Below are 12,739 nucleotides of genomic sequence, written 5' to 3'. Positions count from 1 at the left end.
CTTTATTGGGTACCTGGTATCATCTCATTTAATCCCCTCATACAACACCAAGGTACACCATTAACTCTGGCTTACAGACGAGGAAATGGGCACAGAGAGGTTGTTACTTGCCCATCGTGGCACGGCCAGCTACAGTGGACACTGAATAAAGGTGTATTTCCAAGATGACCTCTTCTGCTCTGTTCGCCTTCTCTGAAACAGGCAGAGCACTTGAGGGCTCTGGGAAATACAGGCGTGCCTGAGAAAGGTCCCCCATCAGTGTCGAAGGCTCCGGGTAAGTCGGCTTCATCGTTAAAAGGATATGCCCCAGCATGTACCCAGAGCCTTGTGTCTTCAAAACTTGGGATCCTGACTCCTCAGCACAAAGTCTCACGTCAGGCATTAGGGGAGGAGACACAGGGAGGAATAAAAAGCAGCTGGCAGGGCGCCTGGGTGGCTCAGTGGGTTAAGCCTCTGCCTTCGGCTCAGGTCATGATCTCAGGGTCCTGGGATCCAGCCCTGCATCGAGCAATGCATTGGGCTCTCTGCTCAGCAGGGAGCCTACTTCCCCCTCTCTCTCTGCCTGCTTCTGCCTACTTATGATCTCTATCAAATAAATAAAATCTTTAAAAAAAAAAAAAAGCAGCTGGCAAAATCGGAGGAGCTGTCAGGGAGCAGGATCCCAGTGAGAGGGTTCTCCTCCTGCTACATGGAAACAAAAGCTGGTCTCTCCTGCTGCGGCCCTTCATTTCAAGCAGGGGTTTTCAACCTCGGTGCTGGGGACATTGGGCACTGATCATTCTTTGGTGGGGGATGGGGCTGCCTTGTGCATTAGAGGATGTTCTCAGCATCCTTATTCTCTACCTGCTACTGACCAGCAGCCACTCCTCCTACCCGCTGTGGCAGCCAAAAGGCCTCTAGACATCGCCAGATGCTCGAAACTGTCGCCAGTGCGAATCACCGCTTAAGAGCAAACACAGGGGTTCTCTTAGGAAGACAAGGAAAGCGGAAGACAGTCGCTACGTCATCCCCACCAGCTCGGAAGGCCAAGTGCAGAAGGTCACACAGGTGAAATGAAGACATGAGTCAGACAAGAGACAGACTCCCAGAGAGCTGGGCCTCCAAGAGATTCCTCCGTCCCCCACCGTCCCCTCCTCCCACGCCCTGCATTAGCTTCAGGGTCAGAAAGGTCACCCAGGGTAGTGCTGCAGAGGACTGATGGACACTCAGTACAGTTCATTCGTCAAGGGCTGCTCTCAAGCCTTTTGATAAGAACGAAGGACTCTCGTGCTCGGCGTCAGCAGCATCCAACACCGCTGAGTGTGTCCAACGTGGACACAGCCCCAACTTCCTTGCCAACCTCACACAGTTTCGTTCTCTGAGCTCCAACAAGCTGTCGGCTAGCCTCTGCGACACCACAAGGTTACGAGTCCCAGTTCTGCCACGCATTTGCTGGGTGACTCTGGGCAAGTCCCCCTGCCTCTCTGAGCCTTGCCTTTTTCCTGTGGGGGAAGGGGGAAGAAGGGGCTGGCCTGACACTCACATTTTATGATATCCGTGGATACCAAAGGGTTGAAATTGGACCCATTAAGACTGTCCAGGGGCTCTCGTGTGTTTTCACGTCGGCTTTATTTTCCCCAGGGGAATGCAGGGGTAAAAGATCTTGCCCTTTCTGTTTCCGCACCAATGAAAAATGAGTAAAATACCCCAGGGCCCAAATCGTATAGGATTTGCACATCACCACGTCTGCTTGACAGCTTCCCTGAAGATTTCATTGCCCAGCTGCTGGCTCGGGAGCTGGGACCAGAGACACAAACCTAAATGTCCCCGGGGTCAGAGGGGCAATGTGAGTGACCCAGGCTCCAGGTGGCTGGGGGACCTCCCACTCTGCCTAAAGATGGCCGCAGCTCCTTCACTCCAGGTGGGGTCACCCGGTGAGAATGTGCGCCCTGCACGGCCAGAGGGCCAACAGACCCACAAGTCTGTGTTTAGGTACGAGAGCGCCACCCCCTCAAATTAAAACAAACCCTGCCCCTTTCACACAAACAAAGCTGAATGTCCTCTGAGCCCGATCTAGGGCATAAGCCACCTGCTGGAAGGACTTCTGCATCAGAGAAACGAGGTCAAGGCCTAGCCCAGGTGTGGGAGGAGCTCTCAAGTAGGAGCAGAAGGAAGTAGAAGTGGGACCAGGCTCCCTCAACACACCAGTGCTCCCAGCCCCAAGCTGTCCCCACAAGGCCACTGGACTCTACCTCTGTTACTAATAATAGCCACCATCATTACTGGGCCCCTTCTATTCATGGGGTATGGGGTTGGGCCATCTATTATTATTATTGTTAATTTTTTAAGAAGTTTTAAAAAAATTTTTATTTGACAGAGAGAGAGAGAGAGCGCGCCCAGCGGAGGGAACAGGAGAGGGAGAAGCAGACTCCCCACTGAGCAGGGAGCTCTACATGGGGCTCCATCCCCCCAAAGGCAGCCGCTTCACCAAGTGAGCCACCCAGGTGCCCTGGGGTGGGGCCTTTATTAAATATACCAGCTCATTGTGTGTCCTAAGTGTCCGGCAAGGTGAGCATCATTTATTATTCCTTTAATATTACAGAGATCCTGGAAAGTAAACTACATTAAAGGTCTTCACTGGTAAAAGCTGGAGCCAGGATTTAAATCCGGATCTGCATGACACCCAATCTACTCTTAGCAGAAAAGCTCTTCCTTGCGCATGGCCTGGCCCGCGCGGCCTGGCCCCCATGCCACACCCCCCCACCTCCAGAGGGTCCTGAGGAAACCCCTCCTCACTGTAACACATAAAAGATGGGCAATGAAACTATCAGCTCTGTGTTGCTTTCAACATCTAACTCATTTAGATACTGTGTTTAGAGTAACTCCGGAAGAAGTGTTTTAGTTCAGAGAGCAAACTCATTTTTCTCCCCTAGCAAGAGAAACTGGGTGAGCAGGAGACATCGTAGCTCCTATGCAGAACAGTTTTGGGATAGAGAGAACTGGTCACTTCTGGCCCTAACAGCCCCATTGTACCCTGTAGCTTACAATCCTGGCGTAACACAGCTTACAATAAATGGACAGTCTCAGATGGGACAGACATTTCTCAATATCTATCTATTTTAAATGTGCCTGCCGGGGCGCCTGGATGGCTTGGTCACGGAAGCATCCGGCTCTTGATTTCGGCTTCAGGTCATGATCTCAGGGTCGTGAGATCGAGCCCTGTGTTGGGCTCAGTGCTGGGCATAGAGCCTACTTAAGATTCTCTCTTCCTTTCCATCACCCCCTCCCCTGCTCTCTCCTCTCTCCCGCTGCCCCTCTCCCACCACACTCACTCTCTCTGTCAAAAACAAAAAATAAAAATAAATGTGCATACCCTTTGACTTAGCCATTGAATTGCTGGGAATTTATCTGATAAACTCATGTAATTAGACAAAAATAGATACAAGGATGGTCCCTGAAGCACTCTTCAGAGAAGTGATGGTAAGCAGCTGGTAATGTTTCCATAAGGGGTTGTTTCTGTAAGAAGCTAGACTTTCAAACAATAGAGTATTACGCAGCTGATTTTTCAAAGTGCCAAAACATGCTACTATAGAAAGATGCAGGAGATCTAGGACTAACTGAAAAAAAAAAAAAAAAAAGGTCAAATTTCCAGAATGCCAATATTTGTGTAACAAAAGGAAATTTGAGGTAGAAAGGTTTTCGAAAGATCTATGAGAATACACTAACCTTGATCACTTCGGGGGACGAGGAGGAAGGGGACCAGGGAGAAGGGCGTTCTACCTGGAGCCTGGGGAATGGCAATCACGACCCCAGGGGTCTCAAAGGTTGGCCCTTTTGAGGTTCTGTATCATCTGCTGCATACTTTGCTGGTCCGCATAAGGAAGGAATGGGAAATGGCAAGTTCAAGGCTGCATGAGTGAGCAAGGGGAGAGTCCTGCCGCCCTTTCTTGGGGACTTTTCATGAGGGCGTTTCCTTCCAAGCTGCTTAACTGATTCAAATCCAAGGTATGGGACTCCCCACGGCTAGAACAACGGGCACTCTTACAAAATTTCCTTTGGATCCCTGCACGGTCTTCTTCAGACTCAGCCTTTCCTCTGATGTGTGGCCATGGTTAAATTCTTTATAGGTCAGGGGTGGAGAGCAGAGACCCCAGGGAGCAAAAGAGCCCCTATAAAAGTCAGACAGGTTTCGGCTCATGGGGAGTGCCTCAAGGATGCCATCTCGACCCTACACAAATCACAAATGGGGGCACCTGGGTGGCTCAGTGGGTTAAAGCCTCTGCCTTCGGCTCAGGTCATGATCCCAGGGTCCTGGAATCGAGTCCCGCATCGGGTTCTCTGCTCAGCAGGGAGCCTGCTTCCTCCTCTCTCTCTCTGCCTGCCTCTCTGCCTACTTGTGATGTCTGTTGAATAGATAAATAAATAAATAATCTTTTTAAAAAAATCACAAATAGGCCAAGAGCACTGGAATGTGCGGTGTTCTTGGCACAGTTGAGGAAGTGTGGCCATATTGAAGCAGAAGATTCTAGCAACCACCTTTAGGTCAAATAGGATTTATGGAGACATGATCCAAAAGGAAAATCAGGGAAAAGTTTCTCCTTTACAGAAAGGCCACAGCAGAGACAGGCATTCTGGTTCCGCCAAGTACCAGTTCTCCCACATTAAGCAAAACCCTTAAGGTCTCTGGTCAGGTGCGTTATAAGTAACTGTCCACTGAAGTTGACCAGGGACCAGGCAGTATGTTAAAGCCTTTATTGGCATTATCCCACTTAATCCTCCCAACAGGGTAATCCCTTGGGCTCTAGATTTAGAAAGGCCTAGATCTGCAGAATCCATTCCTTCTCATCAGTCAGGCAAGCTATCTTGAGCAAGTTACTCAGAGCATGAAAGTAAAAAGGGGCCAATAATAATATCTCCTCCAAAGGGTTGTTGTAAAACCAGTAAAATGATGCCAGTGAAGAGCTTAGCAGGTCGGCTGGCAAAAGTGCTCATTAGCTCTTCCCCACCCCATTTTTCAGATGGGAAAACTGAGGTTTGCCAAGTCCAAGGCGGGTGATTTCTAAATTTGCTCGTGACATTCTAGGATTCCAGGGGATTTAATACTGGACTTGGTTTTCCAGAAAAATCTGATGCCTATCTGATTTCAGAATTACATGGTTGTGCCTACAACAGAAAACCCACCTGTTTGGATCCAATGTTCTGCAGAAAGAAGAGACACCCCCCGCCCCGGAAAAAATAAAACTTTCAGGAAAGGCCATGTGAACACACAGCAAGAAGGCACCCTTCTTCAAACCAAGAATGGAATCGGCCAGCGCCTTGACATTGGACGTCACAGCCTCCAGACCTGGTCCTCTTCCCTTCCTTAAGATGACAGGTCCTCATCTGGCTAAGTGATTTGGTCAATGACAAGAGCCAAATGCCGAGAAGGGGACTCAGGTCATCGGCAATTGATGAACAGGCAGGATTCTGATGAGCTGGTTTGGCCGAACCTTCCAGAGCCAGAGCTCCGGGAAGAGGGAAGGGCAGATGAGACAGTGCCAGAGGTAGACGGGGAGAAGGGGACAGTAGGGGACCTGCGTGTGAATGAAGGGACCTGACTGTGGAGTGTTAGAGAAATTCATCAACGGACTGGGAAGGACTCCTTGTAGACTTTGTGAAGCCTTGGAGTTATTAACCCCCCATGCAATAGGGTCTCACAAAGGTAATTAATTTTTTACAGAACCAGAAATTCTGTTTTCTATTCCCACCTTGGAAAGCAGTAGCTTAAGAAATGTGAGTGGTCAAAAAAAAAAAAAAGTTCCTTAAATAAATAAAACCTGTAAATAAGAGAGGAGCAGGCAAAAGTCTTCCCCCTTCTCTCCCCAAGGCCTCCTTCTCCAGGCTCCCCCACTTGTTCCCAAATGGGAAGAACAAGGGCCAAGAAATCCCCAGAGTCTCGACCAACAAAGCGGCCATAGAACGCTAATTTGCAAGCGAGCTGGGGATGGCCTCATGGAAAACGCTACCATACATGGGCATGTTTGCCTCAATCTCGGCCCCTGGACAGAAAAGTAATGATAACAAACCCATAACAAATACCTTGTACGGAATAACACGTCTATTTCAGATGCGAAAATAAAAAAACACGGTGTGTACCAGGCGAGCCCTAGAAGCTTCTTGTGGGAAGCCCAGCTGGTTCATGGGTTGGACCCTTGGGATGGCAGCCCAGACAGCCCACCACCCCCACCCCTGGGGGGGAACAAACAACACATTTTATTTTAAATTTACAAAAGGTCCATTTGTTTTCTTCAAAGAGAAGATGATAAAACCTTGCCTTCCTGGAAGCAGCTGGTCGCCCCCAGAAACCTAACTCCAAAAAGAGTTTTCGTAAAGACAAAAGATGGTGGGTTCAAGGCTATGGCCTTGGCATCAGACATACCCAGGAACGGGCTCCACCGATTACAAGCTGTGTGACGCCGGACAAGTTACTGAACCTCTCTGAGCCCCAGCTGCCTTTTTACGAAATGGGCATCATGAGCCTCCCTTAAAAGATTGTTGCGGTGATTCAAGTTGCTAAATTACATCAAACATGGCTACAGTGCCTGGTACATACATATCCCACCAGGCTGGGTGGCTATCTCCCTGGAAACGCTCGGAAGAAAGACTTCCTTCCACAGAGATTCAACATCCTCTGTCACACACTGCCATCCATCCAATGCCTTTCAGTCCAGCATCTTTAAGAAAACAAAACCCATCCAGAAAGACCAAAGAAAACACAACTATGTACGTAGGCTGACTCACAGTCTGCCCACTTTCCCTTTGCCAAACCCTGGCCACTTTGCAATTTTATCGATTGGTTCTTAATACTGGAACTAAACACTCTCTGTCTTGGGTTTCTAAACACTTTCTCTGACTTCTTGACCAGCATGGCTTTGAATGGTGCCTTTCCTCAAACAGCAAAATCCCCACCAGCTCTCTGCACAGGGAGGAAACTGCAACAGGTGCGCCCACTTTGTGCAATGTTAAGAGCAGCATTTGTATCAGCTGCTCTGCAGACAATCCCAGAACCTTCTTACCTAATCCACCTGCGGGTCATGGATGCAAATTGAGGCTCTGGCATCTGTCTGGGTATTTGAAGCCCCTGGGATTAGCCTGGATAAGTTTTTTTTTTTTTTTTTTTTACTCTGGAGTGAGGGGGTCTGGAAGAAAACTGGGCTTGTAAGAAATACATTGGATCATAACCAGCCCTACCTCTCCAGGGATATCAACAAGCACATCCTTTACATGGTGAAAAACACTCCTCTTTCTGCAGAGCATCTGCCCATGTGTTTTTGACTCATTTAACACATTCTCAACAGAACTAGCCTTGCTTCCGAATACACCTGGAGCATTACTTTGCCCGCCTCTGTGCCTGGAAGCGGCTTTTCAGCGAAGTTCCTTTGCGTTTTATCTGTGCCTAAAATCAAAGTTAGAAGCTTAGGAAGTTGGTCCTTTGAGACTGTAAGGGGTCACATCTCCTAGATTTGCCTTATAAGAACAGTATAGAACGCCTCTTTTTTTTTTCTTTTAAGTTTTTTGTTTTTGTTTTTGTTTCTGGAGATTCAAGTGTAACTGGAGGTGGGCCTGGGCATTTGTCTTTAGAAAGGACCCCCAAGGAGGTATTTATCATTGACAACCTTGGGAGATGCTGGTTTGAGGAAAACCTAGGCTGACTGGGGCAGAGAAATGAAAACTGGGAATCCCTACTTCCTCCCCATAGTCCTTGAGAGGACGACAACCAAAACACCTCACGGCTCCCCAGCCCTTGTAGGATGCCCCGTGGGACCCTCAAACCCCCTACCCCATTGACCCACCCCCACCCCAGGACCACCCTACTTACAGATCTCCCAAATGGGGGGACAGCGGAGAAGAAACTGGGTGGAGAGCTCAGATCTGGCACACCTCCCAGGCAGGGGAGTCCAAATCTCCCGGTTGGCCCGGGACGCCTCTCTTTATAGACCCGGAGCTGCCTGCGGGAGGGAGAGGGGAGGCGGCCCCGGGGGGAGTGGGAGGGAGGGTCCCAAGCTGCTCCCTCCGCAGCGCCCCCTGCAGGGCCGGGGAAGCGCGGCTTCAGTGCGGGCCCTAGGGCGCACCTGCGACTGCGCGGGGAGAGGGGCGCACGCGGAGGCGGAGCGCAGGGTGCTGCGGAGCTCGCGGTAGAAGGCTTCAGGGCAGGTGTCTCACCCGCCTTCCCTGCTCTGAGACAGTCACCGAGACTCTGATTCCCAGAGAAAGGGGGCGAGCGGCCAGCGTCTACAGGGGATGCTTGAGAATGGCTTGGCCCGGTCAAGAGCACTGCACGGATTTTAACCGCTTCCTCCCCACGGAGGGGGTGGGGGGAGGGGGGTTGTGAATTGGCACCACCCCGCCCGGCTCCTGATTTTATTTGCCTCTCACTGGCTGGATACGGGGTTGGCCGTGCTGCGTGAAGGGTAAAGAAAGGGGATTTTTTGAACTTTGCAAAGTGCGAGGCAGGAGCCCCCGAATGCTGGGAATTGTTCGGGAAAGGGAACTTTTTATTTTTCCCAATTTGCCATCCCCACCTCCACCCACAAGCAAAAGATGAAAAGAAAAAGAAAAAAAAAAAAAAAAAAACCCGCTGCTGTGACTTCAGGCCTCCATGTGCCTTTCGCTGAGTGCCTGACCTCGGGCAAGTCATTTCCTTGCTCTGAGCCTTAGTGTCCGCAGCTCCAAAAAATGGGTGCGTGTGTTGGGGAGAGTACATTTGTGTAATTTGCAAGGTGCGTGTCAGGATCCAAAGAAAATGGGTGGGACCCCGCCCTTGCAAGTTCCCAAACTTTCCTCCCCCGCCCACAAAATTCTTGCAAATGAAGAAGCTGCTCAAAACTTCACTTAAAGCTTAGGTCTCCTCTCTCCCCTCCTCCCCCGGCATTTGTCTGTCTCTATCTCTCCCGTATGTCTGACACAGATCCATCATGCTTTCTGTCTTGCGGCCACTCTGTATGTCACTGTGACCATCACTGTCTCTCTCTGTCTCTCCCTTTGTCGTAAGTGTCCCTCTGTCTCTGGCACCTGTGTCTCTCCCGCACGTCTCCCTCTGTCTCCGGCCCTTGCCGCTGGCTCCAGACCTCCGGCTGGCGCTCTCCCTGGCTCTCCGTCTTCTCCCTGGTCTCTGCTGCCCGCACGCACACAGGCCATAAAAGGAAGCCCAGGCGGTGGGCTGGCCCCGCGCCAGGCCGGGGACCCGCGCGCCCCGCTCCCCGCCCCGCACGGGCTCCGGCTTCCCGGGCCGGTCCTCCCTCCCGGGGCGCGGCGGGGGGCGCAGGGCGGGCGACAACCCAAAAAGGGCAGGCGCGGGCTCCTTCCTGCAGGAATTCCCAGCGCCGCATACCAGCCCGGGGCTGCCCGCTCCCCCTGACTAAATATGGTGCCGAGCGGCCTCCCGGCGCGGCGGGCGCGGAGGAGGGGGCCCTGCCTCCCATGGCCGCGACAGCGCCGCGCGGGGACAGCCCCCCAGGCCCACGCGGGCTCCAGCTACTCCCGGTGGCCAGAGGATTTGGGGAGAGGGTCAGAGGCGGTGGGAAGACCCCTGCCAGGCTCTGTACCCTTGGTCCACAACCCCTCCCCTGGTAACCAGATCAGATTGGGGGGGGGGGGGCGTGGGCCTGTATTAATACCCCCATTTTGGGGCGCCTGGGTGGCTCAGTGGGTTAAAGCCTCTGCCTTCGGCTGAGGTCATGATCCCAGAGTCCTGGGATCGAGCCCTACATCGGGCTCTCTGCTCAGCAGGGAGCCTGCTTCCTCCTCTCTCTCTGCCCGCCTCTCTGCCTACTTGTGATCTGTCAAATAAATAAATAACATCTTTAAAAAAAAAAAAAAAAACACTTTGCAGGTGAGAAAACTGAGGTCCTAGAGGTGTGCAGAGATTTGCCCAGGCTCTCGCTGGGACTGGAGCCCATCATTGCCAGGATTTACTTCCAAAGAGATTTTAAAGGGAAATGCCTTCTCGGGCTGAATTCTCTGAGGCTGGTGGCAAGTGCAGCTTTCTAGCTGTCCCACCATGGGCCAGTCCTTTAAAGGCTCTGTGACTCAGTTTCCCTACCTGGATGTTTGTAAGCAGTCCTTAAGATGATCCATGTAAAATGAACATATGGTCCTGTTTCCTGGTAGTTGTTATTATTCTCAACAAACTTGAAACCAAGTAGGTTGGCACAGGCCTTGGGTGTGTGACGGCAAGTGAGAGCCTATCCCTCCTGCAGGGTGCCCACCGCAGGGCTCAGCGTCTCAGACCCTCTTGGTCACTTCCTCATGCTTCCAACGTCAGGCTCTCCTGCTTTCTCACCCCTGAAAACACGCAAGTGCCCTAAATCAGATCTGCCAGGGTTCAGCTGACTGCACAGCCTGGGGTAAAGATCTTCAGAAAATGATGGATAAGCTGCTTCTCCACGTGCCTTTTACTGTCTACACTGTAAAAGGAGTGGAAATTGCGCCTGCGTTGGCTGGTATGGACAGGGTGCGGAGCGGAGGGTGTGATGGAAAGGGAAGAGTGAAGTTGACCACCACCTTCCTGTCCTGGAACGAACCCAGAGCAGCCTGTCACAATCGAACTTGCTGGCCTCAAAGTGAGAGCTGGCATCTTTACTGGAGACCTTAACACTGGTACTTCAAAGGGGTTTTGCATTTGATTCCTTAAAGAATTTGTTGGTAAATTTTAAAAGAGAATCCCTATAAGCAATTATTAATAAACGGAGGGCTTATTTAAAAAACAACAACACTGAATTTTTCTGCATTCTCTCTCCTCTTCCATGTAACAACCCTAGGAAGCAAGTACTTAAAAAAAATTTTTTTTTCCCATTTTGCTGTTGACAAACCAGGCTGGTGAATTAAGTGACAAGCCAATTAAGTAACAGGCTGGTGAATTAAGTAACTAGAATAGCTAATTAGTGCTGGAGCAGGAATTCCAACTCCCCATGTCTGATCGAGTCCATGTTAAGTAGATGGGAGGTTACGCTTGATCTTTGAGGCAACAGGCCAGAAGTCACAGGACAGTCGGTGAACTGAGACTCCGTCTTCTCGAGGAGGAACGCAGATGGACAGAATCTTTACCTCAACTACCTTACTGGGTTGTTAAATATGACGAAGCATGTGAAGGCCTTATATAAGGTATTTCATACCTTTCTGGTACAGTCTACGCATGTTCAGGGACAGTATGTGTACATAACAGTCATTCATTAAATATCTGTCCAACGCGGAAGCTCAGATGTTTGAATCTTCAAAAGCGCATTGTTACAATAATGAAGTCAAATGCCTGTTTTATTTCTCATGGCTCAAAAAGCCAGTTATTTTAAGATCAAGGGGGAAAAGCATACTTTAAAAAAAGTGTTACTTCAAGAGCTGTCCAGTAAATTTCCTGGGCTTGTCTTCTTTGTGGGGTGCTGTGTACTGGGAGTTTCCATGAACTCATGAAACAAGATGGCAGAGGGGAAATTTCTCGCTTGGAGTCTTTCCCTCTTTATCAAATAGATTTGTATTTGCTATTGGTTTCAAAAAGCTCCAAAATGTGATTCCCTCCAGTTTTTAATAATATCACTGATTGGATCCAAAGATGATTTACTCCTGCATGTACTTCACAATCTCATTATTTAATAGTGTACCAGCACTCAAGTCCTCCAGCCCAAGAGTTACACAGCACTGTGCCTTCTTGTGAATGGACATCATTCCTGGCCACAAGCCCAGCTCGCCTCTATCTCTTGCACAAAGCCCCTTCTGTTTCACTCGTGTTGGCTCCACACTTCTCTAGGACAAGACTGCATGGCAGACAGACCTGCAATGCTCTCTCCTTCATCCCTTTCCGATTCTGGTGTCTTGGTAACTCCAGATTCTCTACCCTCCATTAGGAAGGTCCTAAAGGGCGCCTGGGTGGTTCAGCGGGTTAAGCCTCTGCCTTTGGCTTGGGTCATGATCTCAGTTCAGGGTCCTGGGATCTACCTGCATCAGGCTCTCTGCTCAGGGGGAGCCTGCTTCCCCCCTCCCTCTCTGCCTATCTCTCTGCCTACTTGTGATCTCTGTCTGTCAAATAAATAAATTAAATATATATATATATATATATATATATATATATATATATATATTAAAAAAAGGAAGGGTCCTAAAATTCTCAAAGTAGTTCTACAGTGTTTTACAAAACAAAATATGTTCTTCACATATGAACCAGCAAATCATACTCCTTAGGATTTACCCAAATGAGTTAAAAGCTTGAGTCCATGCTGAAGCCTGCACTTGGGATGTTTAAAGCAGCTTTATCGTAATTGTCAAAGCTTGGGAGCAACCAAGCAGCTATTCAGCAGTGAAAGGACAATCTGGTACACTAACGTGATGGAATATTTTTTGGTGTTGAAACAAACGAGCTCTCGAGCCATGAAAAGACGTGGAGGGATCTTAGGTGCATATTACCAAGGGAAAGAAGCCAGTCTGAAGAGACCACATCCTGTAGGACTCCAACTATATAACATTCTGGGAAAGGCAGTTACAAGATCTGTGGTTGCCAGGGGTTGGGGGGCTGGAGGGATGAACGGAGAGAACTCAGGGATTATAGGGCAGTGAAAATACTGCGTGGTACTAGAATGGTGGATAGCTATCATCACACATTTGTTCAGATGCACAGAACGAACAGCACCAAAAATGAACGCCGATGTGAACTATGGACTGTGATAATGTGTCCGCACAGGTCCACCCATTGGAACAAATGTTGACACTCCCTGCGGGGGTAGGGGTTGTGGGG

The sequence above is a fragment of the Enhydra lutris genome, unplaced genomic scaffold, assembly GCF_002288905.1.
Source record: "Enhydra lutris kenyoni isolate GAN:26980312 unplaced genomic scaffold, ASM228890v2 scaffoldscaffold45, whole genome shotgun sequence".
Lineage (NCBI taxonomy): Eukaryota > Metazoa > Chordata > Mammalia > Carnivora > Mustelidae > Enhydra > Enhydra lutris.
This window is presented reverse-complemented; position numbering follows the sequence as displayed.